General features: G+C 35.4%; 1 long non-coding RNA gene across 1 annotated transcript; it reads right to left on the reverse strand.

The window, feature by feature from the left end:
* LOC116556943 lies at nt 1–23,545 on the reverse strand. Its single transcript, XR_004271270.1, has 3 exons — nt 23,532–23,545; nt 9,987–9,991; nt 1–82 (listed from the first exon to the last, which is right to left on the reverse strand). It is a non-coding gene; the product is annotated as an uncharacterized LOC116556943 (long non-coding RNA).
* Between the last annotated feature and the right edge of the window lie 125 nt (nt 23,546–23,670).

Genomic DNA, 23,670 nt, shown 5'->3' on the forward strand with positions numbered 1-23,670 from the left:
ATGGTGGCTCACACCTATAATCCCAGCACTTTGGGACCCAGAGGTGGAATGATCACTTGAGCTTCAAGAGTTCAAGTCCAGCCTGGCAGCACAGTGAGACCTTATCTCTACAAAAAATTTAAAACATTTTGTTGGAGGTGGTGATGCATGCCTACAGTCACAGCTACTTGGGAGGCTGAAGTGGGAGGATCACTTGAGTCTGGGAGGTCAAGGCTGCAGTGAGCTGTGCTTGTGCTACTGCACTCCAGCTTAAGTGACAAAGCAAGACCCCGTCAAGAAAACAAAAAAAGAGTAAAAAGACAATATTTACATGTATTTTCAATTTAATTTAGGTAACTCATTTTAGAGTAAAAGATGAAATAACATAAACGTGTCAACATCTTTTTCCCACATTAACTTATGTTATACATTTAGATCTTTTATACACTGAGAACCTATTTTGTAAGGGACAAATTGAACATCAAGTTCTAAGGTTTTTCTCACAAAATGCTATTATTCAAACCATCATTAATTTAAAAATTTATCTCTTCCCCACTGGTGTGAGAAGTTTTATTTCTATACATACAGTCATTCATCACTTAACAATGGGGATATGTTCTACAGAATACATTGTTAGGCAATTCCATTTTTAAGCAAACAGGCTAGAGTGTATTACATAAACCTAGATGATATAGCCTACTATACATCTATGCTACATGGCACAGCCTGTTCTTGTTAGATTCCAAACCTGAGCAGCATATTACTGCACTAAATACTGTAGGTAATTCTAATAGTAAGTATTTGTGTATCTAAACATTTTTAAACATAGGAGAAGTACATAAAATACAGTACACAAGATTTTAAAAATGGTATACTTGTATAAGGCACTTACCATAAATGGAGCCTGCAGGAGTCTGGTTGAGTCAGTGAATGAATGGAGATTGAATGTGAAGGCCTAGAATATTACTAAACACTACTATAGACTTCATAAACATTGTACACATAGGCTACCCTAAATTTCCTAAAAAATAAAGTAATTGAACTATAATATTATGACTACAGTGTCACTAGGAGATAGAAAATTGTCAGTTCCTTTATCTTCGTACAGGATCACCATTGTATGTGCCATCTGTCACTGACCAAAACATCTTTATGCACTGCCTGACTATATTTGAATATATTTCTGGACTGTGAAATTCTGGATCTGTCTATTTATCATTGTACCAGGAAAATGCTATTCTCATTATTGTTGCTTTTAATATATTTTTAGATTCAGTAAAGACAGTAAAATCATTATCGGATATAAACTAGCTACAGCCCTTCTATAAAGCTATTTATGATAACTGATATTCTCTATCATCATTATAAACTGAAAAAAGCAGAAAATTAGAGCCAAAGAAAATTATGCTTCTAGAAATGTCACTTGCATTTCAGAATTGTTTCATGGCCATCGGCACATGCCCCCAAAACTAAACCCTTCCTCTGTCTTCTGTGTTTATTCATCCTCTGTTTATGAGTTTTGATGATCCTCTATGAAAACAAATACTTCATTATGCTGTGTCGTATGTCTAACTGTTTGTGCACCTAAATCTGCAGATTTCCAGATGCTGGAGGACAAAATAGTACATATTAAATTCAAAGAGCTTCAGCATTTAGGATAGTTTGAAGCACAGGCTTTTTGAAAATTTTTAATGGAGTCCAATTTATCTTTTTCTTTTGTTGCTCATATTGTTTTGTTCATATTTTGATATCATATGTAAACAAACCATTGTCATATCTGCAATTGTGCAGATTTAGCCTACCTTTCTTCTAAGAATTTTTGCCTTCCTTGAAAAATTTTAATATTTAAGTCCTTGAAAAATTTTGAGTTACTTTTTATATATGATGTGATAAAATCTAATATCATTTTTAGTATATGATATCCAGTTTTTCAGTATCATTCATCTAAAGCACAAGTTTTCCTCCATTGAATGGTTTTGGCATCTTTGTCAAAATTATATTAACTTCCTGTCTCTTTTCAAGATGGCTGACTAGGAACATCAGACATCCGTTTCCTTCAGAAAAAATAAAAGTTATCAAGGGGAAAGTGCTAAAACCTAGTGAAAATCTCACAGGAAGAAGCTGGGGCACAGACAAAGAAGGAAACAAGAGACTGGCGGAGATTGGCTGGGAACCCAAAGGACTTACTTCATCAAAAGTGTATGTGTGCATGGTATTGGCTCCCTTTGCCTTTGCAGTAGATGGCTCTGCTCTTGAAAACCCAAACACTGCTGTGAATGTCAATTTAGGGACTTCTTAAGAGCCCTACACCAGAGTACCAGCTCATTGAAAGTCACTTGCCCTACTCCATGTCCGAGCTATGGTGGTGGGTGCCATACTTTGAGTACACAGACTGGGAAACTGTCCAGCTCAGGAAACATCAGCACTTGTGTCTCCATATCACCAGAGGCCCTGCAGACATTCCTCAAACCTGCTTGGATTGTAACAGCTACACAGGGCTGGCTGGACACAGGGGAATGGCAGGATTCCCAGTAGTCTTGCCCTCTGGGAGGGCTGCTCCAAAGAGAATGGGAAAAGCAGCATACTAAGGGAGTATGTGCACAGAGGAGACCAGAGCAAACACTTTCCTGGCCCGGGACCTCCTGCTGGTGGGCTGGGAGAAACAGTGCCACTTCCAGCAGAGATGTAGGTGGTGTGCTTGGCTCTGCAATAAAGAGTGTGATTCCATCCCATTGGGCAGGAAGCCTCAGTGCTCAGGCATGGACATGGAAAGGGAGAGAGGAACTTCTCCTCTCCCCACCCACACCTGCAGAGACAGCCCTGGCTGCATCTGTGAGAGGCTGGTAAAGGCACATCAGAGGATGGCCATTCTAGGGTTACTAGGGATGACCATGTCCCCACTGGCAGTGTGCCCAGTAGACCCAGGCTTGCATGAAAGGTGAGGCCTGTTATCTCTACATGAACAGCAAGATTTCTGCAGTGGCGAGCAAGAGAGCCAAAAACCTGAGTGTTCTGGCCTGAAAAAGGAGATTTTGCACTGAAGATATTTCAGCAGTGAGCCAGAAGGCAAGAGCCTTTCATAGCTCTTGGTTATGCTGCTGCCTGGAGATAGACAGGAGTGTCCATCCAATTTGAGTGTCCTAAGCACCGGGACAAGGGTATGGCAGGGAGCAGGTAACATTTTTGCCTGCCCAGGCCTTGGAGCTGGGGCAGCCCGCTCCTCCTCTGCAGAGATCTTAATAAATTTGACCCTACCATCCTAATCAGGGCTAAGGCTTGTGCCTGATGTTGCAGTTTCCAAGGGCAGCCTTGGTGGTTCAACTCAGCCCATCTTTGACCCCAACTCAGGGACTGAAAAGGGAGTTCAAGCCATTGTGCACTCCACAAACCAGTCCATGTCCTGAGACAACTGAGAGCTTCACTAAGTGAAAAAAGGATCAGGCATATTCCTGTCTGCTTTTGTTATAACCAGCTCTTACCCTTAGGCACCATCCACTGGCCTGGAGGTTGAACTGCATAACCCACTACAAAATCTGCTGACACAAGCGCACAACACTAGGAAACAGAATAAGCTTCCTGAGACCTCCACCATCCCAGCGCCACAGGAGGCAGTGACTCAGCTCACACACCCAGTCTATCATTTTAATAGCCAGCATTTAAAAAAGCTGCCACACAAAAGTTATCTACAATCAAGTAACGTATACAGTCTTTGCCACTGAAAGCACCCAGAACCAAACCCAAATGTCCTTACACCACATACATATAGTCGCAGTATTAATCAGGAAAAAAAAATCTTTCCTAAATGAAAAGATACATACATTAAAAATAAGAGATAATTTATCCAGTTAAAAACAAACCATAGAAACAATTTGGGATATATAGAAAACAGAATATTACAATACCCCAAAAGGATCATATGAACTCTCCAGCAATTCAATCTAAGCAAAATGACACTTTTGAAATATTAGGAAAATAATTTTAAATATTGATTTTTAAAAAGCTTAAAGAAATCTAAGAGAATGTTGAAAACCAACAGACACAAAAATGAGAAAAATAATTCAGGGTATGAATGATAAATTTGCTAGATATATGATGTTAAAAACAAAAAACAAGCTGAACTTTCTGGAATTCAAAAATTTATTGAACGAATTTCAAACTATTGTCAAAATCTTTAGCAATAAACTAAACCAAGTGAAAGAGTTTCCCAGAGCTTGAAGACAGGTCATTCCAATTAACCTAGGGAGAAAAAAATAAAGAAAAAATAATTTTTAAATGAATAAAGCCTTTGAGTACAGGGTTATGCCAATAACCAAACCTACAAGTTGTAGGTATCACTGATGGAGAAGAAAGAGTAAAAAGTTTGGAAAACTTCTTTGAGGGAATAATTGAAAGTTTTCTTAGAGACTTAGACATTCAGATATAAAGGCTCAAAGAACTTTAACGAGATACACAGCAAGACAGACTTCACAAAGACATATAGTTATCAAATTACACAGAGTCAATATGAAGAAACAAGATCCAAAAGAACATGAGGAAAAAAAGCATCTAATAACATACGAAGGAAATTCCATAAGACTAACAGTGGATATCTTAGCAGAAACCTCACAAGCCAGAATAGATTGGGATTCAATTTTCAGATTCTTAAAGAAAAATATTATCAATCATGAATTTTGTATCTTGCTAAATGAAGCTTTATAAATAAAGGAGAAATAAAGTATTTCTGGCCAAGAAAACACTAAGAGAGTTTGCCATCACCAGGCCAGTTCTTCAAGAAAAGCTCAAGCAATCTAAACCTTGAAATGAAAGGTTGATAATCGCCATCATAGAAACACTGAAATTATAAAACTCACAGGTGTTATAAAACAGTAATTGAGACTAAAAAGCAACTAGACAGCAACTGATATTAATAACAAAACAAAACCTAACATCAATATTATCTTTGAAGATACATGAATTAAATACTCAACTAAAAATATATAGATTGGTGGAATGGATAAAAAAAAATAGGTAAAACCATATGCTGCTTATAAGAAACCAACCTAGTCATTAAAGACAAATAGATTCAAAGTAAAGAATGGAAAAAGATATTTCAAACAACTGGAGACCCAAAGCAAACAGGATTAGCTACATTTATGTCAAATAAAACAGACTTTAAATCTGTAACAGTAAAAAAAACAAAGTCATTATATAATAATAAAAAGATCAATTCAATGAGAAGATATGATAATCCCAAATATATATGCACTCAACACTGGAGTACCCAGAATGATAAAGCAAATACTATTTAATATGGTTTGGCTTTACGCCCAGCAAAATCTCATCAACCACATGTTGAGAAAGAGACTTGCTTAAAGGTAATTGAATCATGGGGGTGATCTCCCTCATGCTGTTCTTGTGATAGTGAGTGAGTTCTCATGAGAGCTGATGGCCTTGAAGTGTGGGCCTTCCACTTAATCTCTTTCTCCTGCCACCTTGTAAGATGTGCCTTGCTTTCCCTTCATCTTCCACCATGACTGTAAGTTTCCTGAAGGCTCCCCAACCATGCAGAACTGTGAGTCTATCACACCTATTTACTTTGTAAATTATCCAGTCTCAGGTAATATTTTTATAGCAGTGTGAAAACAGACTAACACAGAGAATTGGTACCAGCAGAGTTGGGTGCTGCTATAAAGAAAACCTGAAAATTTAGAATTGACTTGGAACTGTGTAATGGGCAGAGGTTGGAACAATTTGGAGGGCTCAGAAGAAGGCAGGAAGATGTGGGAAAGTTTAAAACTTCCTAAAGACTTGAATGGTTTTAACCAAAATGCTGATAGTGATATAGACAATGAAGTCCAAACTGAGTTGGTGTCAGATGGAGATGAGGAAGTATCGGGGCTGCAGCAAAGGTCACCCTTGCTATGCTTTAACTGAGAGACTGGCAGCATTTTGCCCCTGCCCTCTCTAGGGAAAGTTCTTCTGTGGAACTTTGAACTTGAGAGAGATGATTTAGGGTACCTGGTGGGAGAAATATCTAAGCAGAAAAGCATTCAAGAGGTGACCTGGCTTTTTTTAAAAAACATACAGTTTTATGTGTTTATACAAAGATGGTATGAAATTGGAACTTATGTTTCAAAGAGAAGCAGAGCATAGAAGTTTGAAAACTTTACAGCCTGACCATGCGGTAGAAAAGAAAAACCCATTTTCTGGAGAGAAATTCAGGTAGACTGCAGAAATTTGTTTAAGTAATGAGGAGCCACTGTTAATTACCATGATAATGGGGAAAATATCTCCAGCACATTTCAGAGATCTTCAAGGTGACCCTTCCATCACAGGTCCAGAGGCCTAGGAAGAAAAAATAGTTTCTGTGGGCCAAACCCAGAGCCCCGCTGCTCTGTGCAGCCTTGGAATTTGGTAATCTGTGTCCCAACTGAGAGCTTCAGCCATGACTAAAAGAGGTCAACATACAGTTCAGGCACTCAATGACAGTCCATGAAAGCAGTCATAGCAACTCTACCCTGCAGAGCCACAGAGATAGAGCTTCCCAAGTTTGTGGGAGTGACTTCTTGCATCAACATGCCCTAAATGTAAGACATGAAATCAAAGGAGATTTTGGAGCTTTAAGATTTTTGTTTGTTTGTTTTGAGACAGAGTCTCACTCTGTCACCCTGGCTGGAGTGCAGTGGCATGATCTCAGCTCACTGCAACTTCTGCCTCCCAAGGTCATGCTATTCTCCTGCTTTAGCTTCCCAAGTAAGTGGGATTACAGGTGTCCACCACATTTGGCTAATTTTTGTATTTTTAGTTGAGACAGAGTTTCACTATGTTGGCCAAGCTGGTGTAGAACTCCTGACCTCAGCTGATATGCTTGGAGCTTTAAGACTTAATGACTGCCTGGACAAGTTTTTGACTTGCATAGAGCCTGTGGCCCCTTTGTTTTGGCTGATTTCTCCCATTTGAAATGGGGACATTTACCTAATGCCAGCATTCCTAGTTGTATCATGGAAATAACTAACTTGTTTTAGATTTTACCATCCTATATGTAGAAGAAACGTGGCTTGTCTCAGGTGAAATTTTGCATTTGGACTTTTGGGTTAATGCTGGAATGAGCTAACACATTGGTGAACTTTTGGGAAAAAAACGATTGGTTTAAAAATATGAAAATATAAAAATGAGAGGCCAAGGTCAGAATAACATGGTTTGGCTCTGTGTCCCCACCCAAATCTCATCTTGAATTGTAACCCCCACATGAGGAAGGAACCTGATAGGCAGTGACTGGATCATGGAGGCAGTTTCCCCCATGATGTTCTTGTGACAGTGGGTGAATTCTTACTAGAGCTGATGGCTTTAAAGTGTGGCACTTCCTCATTCTCTTTCTCCTGCCACCATGTAAAACATGCCTTGCCTCTCCTTCACCTTCCACCACAATTAGAAATTTCCTGAGGCCTCCCCAGCTATGTGGAACTGTGAGTCAATTAAACCTCTTTTCTTTATGAATTATCCAGTGTCAAGTAGTATCTATATAGCATGAAAACAAATTAATACAATACTAAACCTAAGAAAAGAGATAGCAACACATTAATAGTGGAATTTTAACACCCTACTGACAGCACTAGAAACATTATTTAGACAGTAAATGAACAAAGAAACACTGTACTTAAATTGGAGTTTAGACAAAATTGACCTCACAGACATTTATGGAATATTTTATCCACAATTTCTGAATATACATTTTTCTCATCATTACATGGAACAGTTTCTAAGGTAGACCACATGTTAGGCCACAAAACAAGGCTCAATAAATTTAAGTAAATCAAAATTATATTAAGTATCTTCTCAGATCACAGTAGAATGAAAGTGGAAATTCATTTTAATAGGAACTTAGAGAACTACACAAATACATGGAAATGAAAGAACATGATATTCAATTACCTTTATGTCAATAATGAAATCAACACAGAAATTTGAAAATTTTTTGAAATGAATGAAAATAGATGCACGACAAAGCAAAACATTCAGGATACAGCATTAAGTGCCTACATCAAGAAAATAGAAAGATCACAAATTTACAAGCTGACATTACACCTCAAACAAAAGGAGAACAAGAACAAACCAAACCCAAAGCTAGCTGAAAAAAAAATTATAAAAGACATTAAAGCAAAGCTAAATGAAATTGAGACCAAAATAGAAAAATAAAAAGGACCTGAAACAGAGCTAAATGAAATTGAGACCAAAATAGAAAAATAGAAAGGATCAATATAATTAAAAGATAATCTTTTGAAAGGATAGATAAAATAGACTGCTAGCTAGATTAATGAAGAAAGGAAGAGAGAAACTTCAAATAAGAAAAATCAGTGATGAAAACAGAGACATTACAGTGATACCACAGAAATATAAAGATCATGAGAGACTATTATGAACAGCTCTATATTCACAAACTAGCAAACTTAGAGGAAATGGATAAAGTCATAGGTGTCTTTAGTAAAGTTTCGGGATACAAAATCAATGTAAAAATATCAGGAACATTTCTATACACCAATAATAACTAAGCTTTAAATCAAATTAATTCCATTTATTATAGCTACAAAAATAAATAAACAAAATACCTAGCAATATATTTAACCAAAAAGGTGAAATGTCTCTAAAAGGAAAACTATAAACCACTGATGAATAAATTAAAAAACATCCTATGCTCAGGGATTGGAAGACTCAATATTGTTAAAATGATGATACTCCCTAAAGCTAGCTATACATTCAGCAAAATTACTATTAAAATACCAGTCAGAAAATTTGCCTAGAATCTACAAAACCCTGAATAGCCAAAGCAAGTCTAAATAAAAAGAATAAAACTGGAGACCTCACATTACCTGACTAAATTATACAATAAGTTTATAGTAACCAAAATAGCATGGTACTGGTGTAAAAATAGACACATAGATCAATGGACCAAAATAGAGAACCCCAAAATGAAGCCATACCTATGACCAAGTGGTCTTTGACGAAGTCAACTAAAATGTATATTGGGGAAATGACACCCTATTCAACAAATTGTGCTAGTAAAATTGCATTGCCATATGCAGAAAAATGAAACTAGATCCCCTTTCTCACCATATACAAAAATTAACTCAAGATAATTAAATACTTAAAATTAAAAATGTGAAACTAAAAAATTCCTAAAATAAAACCTAGGAGAAACTTCTGGACATTGACCTAGACAATGAATTTATGACCAAAACTTCAAAAGCACAAGCAACAACAACAGCAAAAGTAGACAAATGGGACTTACTTAAACGAAAGTGCTCTGCTCAGCAAAATAAATAATCGACAGAGTAAAAAGGTAAGCTACAGAAGGAGAGAATATATGTGCATCTGACAAAGAACAAGAATCTAGAATCTACAAGTAACTCAAACAACTCAAGAAAGGAAAATAATAAAACAAATAACTTCATTTAAAAATGAGTAAAAAACATGAAGACACTTCTTAAAAGAAGACATACACATTGCCAACAAACATATTAAAAAATGTTCAACATCGTTAAAGATAAGAAAATGCAAATTAAAACCACAATGAGATATCATCTCACACCAGTCAGAATGGCTATTCTCAAAAAGTCAAAAAACAACAGATGGTAGTGAAAATGTGGAGAAAAGGGAATACTTTCACACTGCTAATGGGAATGTAAATGTTCAGCCTCTATAGAAAACAATATGGAGATTCTCAAAGGAAATAACTAAAAGTAGAACTACCATTTGACTCAACAACACCACTAGTAGTATCTACCCAAGGGAAAAGAAATCTTTATATTTAAATAAATAAATAAATAAATAAAGGCCGGGCATGATGGCCAATGTCTGTAATCCCAGCACTTTGGGAGGCTGAGGCAGGCTGATCATGAGGTCATGAGATCAAGGCCATCCTGGCCATCATGGTGAAACCCTATCTCTACTAAAAATACAAAAAGTTACCTGGGCATGATGATGCATGCCTGTAGTCCCAGCTACTCAGGAGGCTGAGGCAGGGGAATCACTTGAACTCAGGAGGCAGAGAATGCAGTAGCTGAGATCGTGTCACTGCACTCCAATATGGCGACAGAGCAAGACTCTGTCTCAAAAAAAAAAAAAAAAAAAAAAAAAAAAAAAAACTTGCACTTGTATGTCTACCACAGCCTTGTTAAGAATAGCAAAGATATGAAATTGACCTAGTGTCCATCAACAGATGATTGAATAAAGAAAATGTGCTGTGTATATGTACAGACATACAAACACACACACATATGTACACATACACCATGAAGCACTATTCAGTTATAAAAAAGAAAAAAATCATGTCATTTGCAGCAACATGGATGCAATCACAGGCCATTAGATTACAGGAAATAAGTCAGAAACCAATAGTTAACTGACTTGTTCTCATGCACAGGCGGATGCTAAATACCATTTACACATGGTCATAGAGAGTTGAATAATAGACACTGGTGACTTAAATGGTAAATGGTGGGAGGGAGTGGGTTTGGAAATTATTTACTGAGAACAAGGTGCACTGTTCTGTTGATGGTTAAACTACAAGCCCAGTCTGTTGTTTAATTTCCACATATATGTAAGTTTCTCTAATTTGTGTTATTTTGCCATTATTTTATTGTAGTCAGAAAACATACTTTATATTATTTGTATTATTTGGAACTGAGTTTTTTCAAAAAATGACATAGCATAATAGCTACCTTAAAGAGTATTCCCTGTGTACTTGAAAAGAATGTATATTTTTCAGTTATTGAATGAACTATTCTACAAATATCTATTAAATTTCATTTGTTTATAACGTTGTACAAGTATTATTTTTTGTTGAAATTCTGTGTATTTGATCTATCTGTTGTGAAAAGTGGGGATCTGGGTTCTCTATTAGTGTTCAATTATCTATGTCACCTTTCATTTCTGTCAGTTTTTGCTTTATGTATTTTGTTACTCTGTTATTAGGTCCATATATGTGTATACTTGTCGTATCTTTCTGAAGGATTATTTTGTCATTACAGATATCTTTCTTTATGTCTAGTAACATTATTTGTTTTGAAATCTATTTTGTTTATTTTTATTATAGTCACTTCATGATTTTCTCTTTGCATAAATCTTTTTCCATTCTTTATTTTTTAAATTGATTTATATATTTAAATCTCAAGTGTATTAGATCCCAGCTTTTAATCCCATCTAAAAATTCCTGATTATTAATTGGAATATTTTATTTATTAATATTTACTATTACTATTGACATAATTGAATTTACATATACCATTTTACCTTTTTTTAATATCTCCTATATCTTTTGCCTCCTCTATTCCTCTTTTACTGCTTTTTATTGCATCAGGTAAATATTTTCTCTGGGAGTATTTCAATTTTTTATAAATTATTTACTCTATTGTTTAAGTTACTTCCATAGTGGCTGCTTTCAGGCTTATCATATAGATATTAACCTATAAGAAATGTCTTTATATTTATACAAACTTAATTTTGTTGAAATGAGAAGACATTACTCCTATATAACTATTTTCTTTCCCTCCTTTTGTGAATTACTCTTAAACATTCTATACTTATAATTTCTCCACCCCAAGGATGCTTATTAAAATCATAGTTTTATATAGTAAAACTGCTTTAAAGAAGCTAAGGGAGGAAGGGTGAGCAAATATATATCCATAGCTTTTGATATATTAACATTCTCATCTATCATTTGTGGTTCTGTTTGTTTATTTCCATGGATTTGAGTTTTAATTTGTAGTAATTTCCTTAGCCCAATACAGCTTTGCATCCAACCCACATGTTCTGTGCTGTTATTGGCCAGTATGTTACAATTCCATATGTTATAAGCCCAACAATACTATATACACATATAGTGTATGTATGTGTGTGTGTGTAAATATTGTATATATATATATATATATATTTACTAAATAGCTATGTGTGTATACATGCACAGACTAGGCATTCTTAATTCGAAAAATTCAAATCTTGAGTGCTTCAAAATCCACAATTTTTTGAGCCCTCACATGATGTCACAAGTCACAGTCGAAACACAACCCCACAACACACAGTTCACTCACAATCTCCGAGGGTCTTACTATACAGTACCCTTTTAATCAAGACACAGCATTGCAGCTGGAGACTGAAAGCCTACTATTGTTTCCTGTTGATGTTGTTTAACAGCCTACACAGGTATTCTGGTGCAGCTAATGTGCTGCTTAGTTACCATAAATACATAATTTTTTCACTGTATTAATGGTATATCATGCTTTTTAGTATTAGTACATATGTGTGACCAAGTATAAGAAAATAATTACTTATTGATAGCATAGAAATTGAGATTCATTGGTCTATATATATGTTTTGTAGTATAGTTTGAGATCAGGTTGTGTGATGCCTCCAGATGTGTTCTTTTTGCTTAAGATTGTCTTGGCTATCCGGGTTCTCTTTTGGTTCCATATGAAGTTTAAAGTGTTTTGTTGTTGTTGTTGTTGTTGTTGTTGTTTTTCCAGTTCTGCGAAGATCAATGGTAGCTTGATGGGGATAGAGTTGAATCTATAAATTACTTTGGGCAGTATGACTATTTTCATGATGTTGATTCTTCCTAACCATAACTGTGGAATGTTTCTCCATCTGTTTGTGTCCTCTATTATTTCCTTGAGGAGTGATTTGTAGTTCTCTTTGAAGAGGTCTTTCACATCCATTGTTAGTTGTATTCTTAGTATTTTATTCTCTTTGTAGCAATTGCGAATGTGTGTGCACTCATGATTTGGCTCTCTGTTTAACTGTTATAGGTGTATAGGAATGCTTTTGATTTCTGCACATTGATTTCATATCCTGAGACTTTGCTGAAATTGCTTATTGGCTTAAGGAGATTTTATGCTGAGACGATGGGGTCTTCTAAATATACAATGATGCTGTCTGCAAATAGAGACAATTTGACTTCCTTTTTTCCTAACTGAATACTCTTTATTTCTTTTTCTTGCCTGATTGCTCTGGCCAGAAATTCCTACACTGTATTGAATAGGAATGGTAAGACAGGGCATTCTTGTCTAGTGCCAGTTTTCAAGGGGAATGCTTCCAGTTTTTGCCCATTTAGTGCGATATAGCCTATGGGGTTGTCATGAATAGCTTTTATTATTTTGAGATACATTCCATCAATACCTAGTTTATTGAGAGTTTTTAGCACAAAGGGCTGTTGAATTTTCTTGAAGGCTTTCTCTGCATCTATTGAGATAATCATGTGGTTTTTATCTTTGGTTCTGTTTATAACACCACACATCTGCAACCATCTGATCTTTTACAAACCTGACAAAAACAAGCAATGGATTCCCTGCTTAATAAATGGTCTTGGGAAAACTGGCTAACCATGTGCAGAAAGCGGAAACTGGACCTCTTCCTTACACCTTACACTAAAATTAACCCCATATGGATTAAAGATTTAAACATAAAACCTAACTCCATAAAAACCTTAGAAGGAAACCTAGGCAAAATCATTCACGCATAGGCATAGGCAAGAACTTCATGACGAAAACACCAAAAGCAATGGCAACAAAAGCCCAAATAGACACATGGGATCTAATTAAACTTAAGAATCTATGCACATCAAAAGAAACAATCATTCTAGTGAACAGGCAACCAACAGAATGGGAAAAAGTTTTTGCAATCTACCCAGATGACAAAGGGCTAATATCAAGAAGCTGCAAATAACTAAAGCAGAATTACGAGAAACAAACAAACCCATTCGAAAGTGGGCAAAAATATATAAACAGACTCTTTTCAAAAGAAGACATTTATGAGGCCAACAAAGATGAAAAGAATGCTCATCATCACTGGGCATTATAGAAATGCAAATCAAAACCACAATGAGATACCATCTCACACCAGTTAGAATGGTGAACATTAAAAAATCTGGAGACAACAGATGCTAGAGAGGATGTGGAGAAATAGGAACAGTTTTACGCTGTTGGTGGGAGTGTAAATTAGTTCAGCCATTGTGGAAGACAGTGTGACAATTCCTTAAGGACCTAGAAATAGAAATTCCATTTGACCCAGCAATCCCATGACTGGGTATTTACCCAAAGGAATATAAATCATTTTACTGTAAAGACAAATGCACACCTATGTTTATCATGGCACTGTTCACAATAGCAAAGACCTGGAACCAACACATATGCCCATCGATGACAGACTGGACAAGGAAAATGTGGCACATATACACCATGGAATACTACGCAGCCATAAAAAATGATGAGTTCGTGTCCTTTGTAGGGACATGGATGAATCTGAAAACCACCATTCTTAGCAAACTGACACAAGAACAGAAAATCAAACACCGTATGTTCTCACTCATAGGCAAATGTTGAACAGTGAGAACACATGGACACAGGGAGAGGCACATCACACACTAATGTCTATTGTGGGGGGTTAGGGGAGGGAAAGCCAGGGTGGAGAAGTTGGGGAGGGATAACATGGGAAGAAATGCCAGATATAGGTGATGGGGGTATGGAGGCAGCAAACCACATTGCCATGTATGTACCTATGCAACAATTCTGCATGATCTGCACATGTACCCTATAACTTAGAGTACAATAAAAATAAAAGAAAAAATTTTTGAGATTGAGGAATGATAGTGATGCCAACCAAAACAGATATTCCACGAGTGGCTGAGATAGTGACACTTTTGCTTTCTGTTGATTCAATGTATAGAAACTTTGTTTCTTACACAAAATTACCAAAAATATTGTACAAAATTACCTTCGGGCTACATGTATAAGGTATATATGAAATATAAACAAATTTTGTTTACACTTGGGTCTCATCTCCAAGATATCTCATTATGTATATGCAAATATTCCAAAATTTAAAAAAATCTGAAATCTGAAACATTTCTGTTTCCATGCATTTTGGATAATGGATACTCAATCTATACATATATTTTCTCTGAATCTTTATTTTGAATACATTATTTTTGAAGACATTATTTTAAATTAATGTCTTCAAATTTTCTAATTTTTTCCTCTGCCTGTTAAAATCTACTATTGAGCCCCTTTAGTAAATGTTTCATTTTAGTTGTTGCAGTTTTTAGTGTCAGCCTTTTCTATTTTTTAAATAATTTCTATGTTTTTATTAATGTTCTCTAATGCAACAGTTTTATTACAGTTTACTTCTTTAATAATGGTTTTCTTTAGCTCTTTGAACATATTTATAAGGGCTACTTTGAAATATTTCTCTATTATACACAATTTCTGTTGTTTCTCACTGGAAGTTTTTATTCCTTGTTTTTATTCTAGTATTTGGCTCATCCTTTCACATTTCACATCTCATTTTTTTTCTGGAAACTGAACATTTTAGATAATGTATTGTAGCAATTTTCCTCTCCATTCCAGAGCTTGTTATTGATATTTTCTTCTTTGCTTGTTTAGTAACTGGCTGGGTTGTTTTAGTGAAGTCTGTGTGATGTTGCTTTTCAGAGGATACAGTTTTTGGTAAGCCCAGAGTCATTCTGGGTTGGCGGTGTCTTTGACAGGACTCTCTTTATTTCTCCTTATCACGCCAGATATTAAGCTTCACCAATTGCTGGCTCATTGCTCTGCTGTTTACTGTAGGGAGCCAGCCCTACATCACCTGTGGGTACCCTGAGTTCAGTGGCAACAAAGGAATGAGAAAAAGACAGATTAAGAGAGAAAGTGGGACCAGGGGGCATCACTTTATTACTCTGGAGGAAACAGTGAAGGCCCCGAGCTCTCATCATCCACACTATTTATTGATTACAATCACTTTGATCTATAGGGTAGTGGTGGAGTGATGGTGGAGTGAATCAGTGAGCTGGAAGTGAATCAGTGAGCTGGAACTGGTGTGTCATCCTAAGGACTTAGAACAGTGGTGGTTCGGGAGTTCCACAAACCAAGAATATGTGATTATCTTTAGCCTGTTATTTATGTGAAGCTGATGGACCTCGGCTCTTACAAGGAACCTACAAGTCTGGCTACATTATAGTGCTATGAGGGGTTTTATGTCCTTGAGCACAATGTTTGTGGTAACAGAGCCAAGGTCACCCTGCACTGGAACATGAAGCATGGAGAGGCTTTCCTCCTCAGAGGCCTTATGCAGACTTCCACAGTTTGTTGTTCCTTGTTTACATGTTACTCATAACCAATTTATGTAGGCACTTTGTAAATCCTTTCTCCTTTGATGCTTTTCCCAACATTTACAATAATATCCCAGGACACAAATTGTTCCACAGAACAATCCAATCAAATTAGGCTCCTTGAAGTTGTAGTTCCAAAGGTCAGTGTTTGAGATTTGTACTGACACCAGAAGGGCTCTTCCAAGCTATTTCTCCATTTCTTTCCAATAAGCTAGCTTCTCTAAGAATAGGTCATATTTCCCATTAATGTATTAATTTTGCTTTTTGCCTACCTTGTCAATTGCTTTTTACCTAGACTTCTACTGTTTTTGAGAGTGCTCCATTTCCTGACTTTTTTGCATTCTGCTGCAAATGAAGTTATTTTCTTTGAAGAGGACTTTGAAGTTGCTGTTCTATGGCTTGCTTGTTTTCTCAGACAAAATATTAACCAAGTGTTTGGTGTTGGGAGAGGAAAAATGGTCAGTTTCTCTCTAAGTGACACCCGAATTGAAGAGGAGAGCACTCAGTGGATAAGAGGGTCAGCATCTTTAGGTATCTTTGGCTTGCCTCCTTTGTTTTTACAAAATCCTCATCCCATGAGCCAGGGCAAGAGCAACTGGGGGCTCATGTATGCCCAGACACCACTCCCAAACTAAATCATTTGTCTCATAAGTGAGGACTAGGCAATAAAAGGGCTCTTTCATGCCTTAGCTATGCTCATCTAGAGCTTAGATTCAGAAGAAATAGGTAGCTGGGATCAAGATGAAAAATGTTGATGTTCTGAATCTTTAGGGAAAAGAGCCCTCCAACTTGGTGCTGGAAGAAGAGAGAGGTCTGTGTTCTTGGCTGTTAAACTATGGAGCAGAGTTTCTGTCTAGTTGAATTGGAAAAGGGGGAATGAAAGGCATGGGTCTTGGCTTAAGAATCCAGGCTCTTGCAGTTTTTACTAAGTATAATAGATTTTTTTGAATAAGTATTTTTTTTATTTACTATATACAATTCCTGAAAACTTCAATGTTGTTTTTATGTATAATATGTACAAGTTTCACTAGGTAGTGAACCCACGGAGCTCCTCACAGTGATACCAGAAGTGGAACTCCCATTTTTCCTTCTTGTTGAAGTGGATATAAAGAGAATCACATAGAGGTGATATCCGCTTCTTTTTCTCAGTATTATGAATCTGAGATACTATTATGCTGTTGTGTGTAGCAATAATTTCTTCTTTTTATTCCTATAGAATACTTCATGGTATGAATATGCCATAACAAGTCATTGTTTTCTTCAATGTCATTTGGATCATTTTCAGTTTAGGGATATTAAAAATAAAGCTCTTATAACAATTATCATATACTTTTTAATCAACATAATCATTTGTTCTCAGCATACTCCTATGAATGAAATTTATGAATCATAACATATATGTATGTTTAACTTTAGTAATATTTGCCAATTTCTCAGGAATATAGTTCCAATATACACTACCACAAGCAATAAATAAGAGTTTTAGTTGTTCCATACTTAGCTAACTTTGGTTTTGTCAGGTTCTTCTAATTTTAGCCCTTCTGGTAGTATTTCAGTGGCATCTCATTCTGATTATATTTTCCATCTCTGTAATAACTAATGATGTTAAGTATCTTTCCATATGTTGGCCAAGTGAATGGTGTTTCTTGGGTGCCATTTTGAGTTGTTTGCCCATTTTTTAAAAAACTGGTTTGGCTGTCTTTTTCTATTTTATTTTTAGGAGTTCTTTATATATTATGTTAGATATATGCATTGCATATCTTCTCCTAATCTGTGGCCTGCCTCTTTACTCTTTTTATTATATCTTCTGATGAACAAAATTATTTATTTTAAAGTGAATTCCAGTATAGCAATCTTTTCTTGTAGAGCTAATGCTTTTGTGCTCTTTCAAAGAAGTATTTGTCTCCACTAAAGTCATAAATATATTGTCTAACATTTTTTTCTGGAAACATAATAGTTTTACATATCACATTTGCAACTATAAACTATCTTAAATTACTCCATGTCTAGTATAGATTCTATTTTAAAGTCCAATTCTATTCATATAAATATAGAATTAGTCCAGCATTGTTTATTAAACAATCTTATGCTCCCAAGATGGTCATGGCATAAGCAGGCCTGCTTCTGAATTCTTAGTTGCTTTGGTGTTTTAAACTATAACTACATCAAACCACATTGCCTTAACTACTAAAGCTTTACAATACATTGTGAAATCTGGTCATGTATATCCTTCATCTTTGTTCCTGTTTAAGATTGCTATGGCTACTCCTGGTCATTTATATTTCCATAGAAGTTTAGAATCGAATTTTTAAATCTAATCAGTGTGTCATAATGATTAAATTAGAGATTTCTTTATAAGTGTTATGGAGAACAATAGGTGGGAATACACTAAAAGAAAAAGAGAGATGCTTCAGCTTGATATTCTTATCTGTAGAATGATGTAGAAGATTTTGGCAAAGTAGTTTTTAAAATATGGCTTACTACTTTTATATATATATTAGTTTATTTTCATACTGCTGTAAAGAACTTTCTGAGGCTAGGTAATTTATGCATAATAGAGGTTTAATTGACTCACAGTTCCTCATGGCTGGGGAGGCCTCAGGACACTTACAATCGTGGCAAAAAGGGAAGCAGTCACATATTACATGACAGCAGCAAAGAGAAAGCATGTGAAGTAGGAACTGTCAAACACTTATAAATCCATTAGATCTCATAAGAACTCATTACTATCACACAAACAGAATGGGTGAAACTTCTCCTATGATCCAATCACCTTTCTCCCTCGACATGTGGGGATTACAATTTGAGAAAATTTGGGTAGGGACACAGAGCCAAACCATATCATTCCACCCCTGCCCCTCCCAAATCTCATGTCTTTTCACATTTCAAAACCAACCATACCTTCCCAACAGAAACAGAAATTTCTTCCACCAGATACCCTAAATCATCTCTCTCAACTTCAAAGTTCCCCAGTTATCTAGGGCAGGAGCAAAATGCCACCAGTCTATTTGATAAAGCATAGCAAGAGTCACCTTTGCTCCAGTTCCTGATAAATTCCTCATCTTAATCTGATGCCACCTCAGCCTGGAGTTTATTGTGCATGTCACTAACAAGATTTTGGTCAAAACCATCAACAAGTCTCTAGGAAGCTCCAAACTTTCTTACATCTTCCTGTCTTCTTCTGAGCTCTCCAAACTATTCCAACCTCTGCCCATTACCCAGTTCCAAAGTTTCTTCCACAATTTCAAGTATCTTTTTAACAGTACTCCACTCTCTGCAGTACCCTCTATTGTATTAGTTAATTTCATGCTGCTATAAAGAACTTCCCAAGATTGGGTAATTTTTGAAGAAAAGAGGTTTAATTGACTCACAGTTCCTCAGGGCTGGGGAGGCTTCAGGAAATTTACAACTATGGCAGAAGGGGAAGCAAGTACATACATCTTAAGGGCATCAGGCAAGAGCATGTGAAGGAGGAACCATCAAACACTTATAAAACCATCAGAGGCCATAAAAATTCACTACTATTATGATAACAGCATGGGAAAACCACCCTCATAATCCAATCACCTCCTTGTCTCAACACATAGGGATTATAGATCCCTTCCTCAAATTGTGGGGATTATAATTTGAAATAAGATTTGGGTAGGGAGACAGAGCCAAACCATATCAATATTCAAACGGTAATTTTGGATAAATGACTCCAGTTCTACTGTAGTTCAACTCCATCATAAAGCATTCCCTACATTCTGAGTGCATATATTGCCAACTACATGTTATCAACTAGAGCATATACATTGTAGTTTATAAAACAATTTATTTGTTTTGTGCATATGAGTCTTATTTTTCATGTTAGTTATGAGTAAGATTATGAGTTTCCTAAAGGCAAAGGTCTTTGAGATTTCTTTTTACTCCTCTTGACAAGGTAACCCATAGTACTTAGTGAAATGCTCAAAATATTTAAACAATCAATAAATGCCTCTTGATTGATTGGCCATTGACTGAGAGCCTGTCGGCTGTCTGCTATTTAGCTGCTGGCATTTTCTATGTATTTCCCTTCTAGCTTTGATGATGATGTTCATTCAACAGAGACAGATTTCTTTGCAAGTAATTATATTGCCTTTTAGATTCTCCTTGAAGGAAGAGTGGGTCATCTGTGTTAAAGACCTAGTATTAACACGAGAAACATGGGCTGAAAAAAAAGTTTCCTAATGACAAAATAAAATCTTTGAAGAGATCGCAGCAAATAATAATGGAGAAAGCAGTCCACAGGCAATGACACCTTTGGATCGCCTCATACCTAGTCAATCTTCTAATCATACGCTGTAGAATGCTAACCACAAAACAGACATACTGTGATTATCTGTAAACATTAGAGGATATAGCATCGAGTTGTATTGCCTCTACCAGGACTCTAAGCCGTAAACTTGTAAGTACATTAGAAGCCGACACTCTTAGCAGACTTTGCTGAATTGCTGGCAGCATCAACATCTGATCGATATGCATGTTCACCAGCCAAGCTGACTAGTACATCTGTTCTGTGAAGAAACATACATTCTGCCTCTAGTACAATCAGTGTAATTAAAAATTAACATGCATTAATTGTTAGAGCTGATGTAAACAGCTGATGTTCCACTTAGCACTGTCTTCTGTACATATCATTAGGCAAAGCCAAATATTGTTAAGTAAACAGGCAGCGCTTACAAAAAGGATGGAAATAGAAAACTAATTCCAACTAAATAAACTGACACTGTATTAAAAGTCAAATTAAAATGATTAACCAGAGCCAGATTAGGCTCTGGATCTTCAGAGGAAAACAATTATAAAAGTCACATTTAATTATTTGAATCTTATTTTGGTAAATGTATTAGGATCAGTCTGAATTAGAGTCAGTAAGTATATGCATGATACACTAGGATTTCAAATGAGTAGAAAAGAACTCTAGGAAAAGTATTATTCAGGATGATTTATGGCTGAAATATTCTGTGAGAATGCATCATTCACAGCCACTTCAGTAGCCAGTGTTCTCTGGGGAAACCCAAATCTGATGTTTAATGTTAAAAGGGGTCTATTTTCTTCTGCATACATCTGCATAACTACTGTCAGTGTTGATGGGAGTTTCAGGCACATACTGAGAAGAGAATATACACCTCACTACTTAAGTCTTGCCTAACTTTTTTTTTTTTTTACATAATGTCATAGCAAAATGATTTCTCCATCTTGATTCGAAACCAAGAAAAGAAAAAATAACCTCCGACAAGCAAATCTGTCCAGTGAGATGCACTCCAGCATAAGTTCACAGAGCAGTTCTGTAGTTACAGATTGCCTGGGGCATTCAGCTGTTTAGGGCCCCAGGCTCTTCCTCCCCTGCTGAGGTTTTCCCTGTAAATGACTTGCCTGTCACTCTCAAGTCCAACTTAAAAATAATGTGAATCTAAATTTGGAGAATGATTTCTTAGGTTATTTCCTCATGAAGTTTGACCAAGTTTCAAAGTACTGAAATCCCAATATATGTGATGTTTTTGAAAGAAAATAAAAATCACAGGGTTCCAGAGTCCAAGGGAGAAATGGATTTATCTAAAAATCACTAGGCAAAACATTGTTATACAATGGTATTCACACAGGTTCAACCCTTTTTGTTTTTTGTCATAATTATAGTCATTATGAAGAGAATAACTGTAAAAATGTTCTTAGCCTGTAGGCATGAAATAGTGAATCCTCCACTGTAAGTATATAGTAATTTAAGAAAGTGTCTACATTATTTATTCATAATTGTGTTGAATTTGAATATAAACTGAATTCATTCATGTATTAAAAGTTATAAACATGTTAAAACTACTCATAACAAAAAGCATCAGATGTGTCAAGAATCACAGGACTCAAAATGAAGTCTATAAAAGGTAAATAAGTTACGTCAGTGTAAGGCATGGATATAAAAGCTAGCTTATGAGCTTCTAAGTTTTCTGTTTGCTATTCAAAACCACCATCAATCTCCAAGCTTTAAACATAAAAGTTAAAAATTGGCAGTTATAGAATAACTGTTTTTGAAAATTTAAACTGAATTCCTAAAAGATATGATGATGACGATGATGATGATGAAAATGTCTGATACTTACAAAACAGTATTAATATTGTCTGTATTATCCCAGTTTGCAAAACTTCTGGCATGATAATAAATATATTTTTCTCTTTTTTAAGAAGAAAAAATCTATTAAAAATGCTGTTTATAAATGTCCATTTAACCAAAATAATTTGAAATGATGTTCTATTTAATTAAAAACTAAAAAATACCCAATGCATGGATTATTGATTAAGAAATAAGTATAATATGCATTCCATAGAACCTACATTAAATATTAAGTATTTCTTTGATTTTTTTCAATTATGCAGAAAATGTTGATGGTCTCATGGTGGCTTATACTCATGAAAATCTCTGAGCAGTAACTTAGGATATATTGTAGGTATCGATGGTTTATATCATTAGGATAAACTTTACATACATATGTGTGTACATATGTATGTAAAATTATATATGTATATACAATTGTATGCATATATAAATATGTAATTATATACAATGCATATATAAATTGTAAAAATATATATATATATACACATGTACACACACACACACACACACACAATAATTCTGGGAATTTCTGCCTAATTGCAGTTTCCTGTGAAACATCAGTGTATTCAGAAATTTCCTCAAAGAAGAAAGTGTGATTTTGTGATATCTTAAATCTCCTCCATTTTGTAGGAGACTTTCATAAATGTAGTAGCAACCAAATACATGATTTTCACAGAAAGGATTGAAGAGTAGAATATAAATATACAAAGAATATTTGTAGCTATAAAACTTCATTAATACTAGTGTTTCTTAGTTAATACTATTAGAATTGATTTATCTCTTGATTATTATCATTTTCTATGTTATTTTATTTTGGAACACTGTTTTCATTCTCTTTTTCTTTGTGGGAACAGGTCAAAGTCTGTTTTCACATTCTATTTTGCTTTCAAGTGATGGAATTTTCAGCAAATGCTACGTATAATTAACAGTTAAAAATACATTTGTACTCTAAAATGTTTTATAACATCTCAATCTACAAACAATTTTGCCAATGGAGTTTAAGAAAATAAAGTTAAGAAACTGATATTGGTATTTTTCTGTGTGCAATAAAGCACCGTCCAATGTCAATATCATACTTAATCATATTGTCTTTGTATTTATTTCAGAAAAAAAATAAAACTCATAGTTATATCTGAATCTTAGTATAATCAGTTAATGCTAAGGATTACTTTTTCTTGCTGTAGGATACATCAGACTTTCACTTTTCTTCTCCATTCCTTTATCTAAAACTACAAATATGATGTCTTATGAAACCGTAATTCCAAACAAAATAATGTATCTTCAGGCTACCAACATGGTAAAATATTAGCCCTCATGGGTTTGTCTTGAGTTTTTATTATTTACGAGTGATGGGACTAAATGGGAAGGATAATATGGGAAGTAGGTCCACCCAGTAGAAGAGTCCCAAGGCAGCACAGGATATTACATG

This window comes from Sapajus apella, unplaced genomic scaffold (assembly GCF_009761245.1).
Source record: "Sapajus apella isolate SASKATOON/1434 unplaced genomic scaffold, GSC_monkey_1.0 scaffold18, whole genome shotgun sequence".
Taxonomy (NCBI): Eukaryota; Metazoa; Chordata; class Mammalia; order Primates; family Cebidae; genus Sapajus; species Sapajus apella.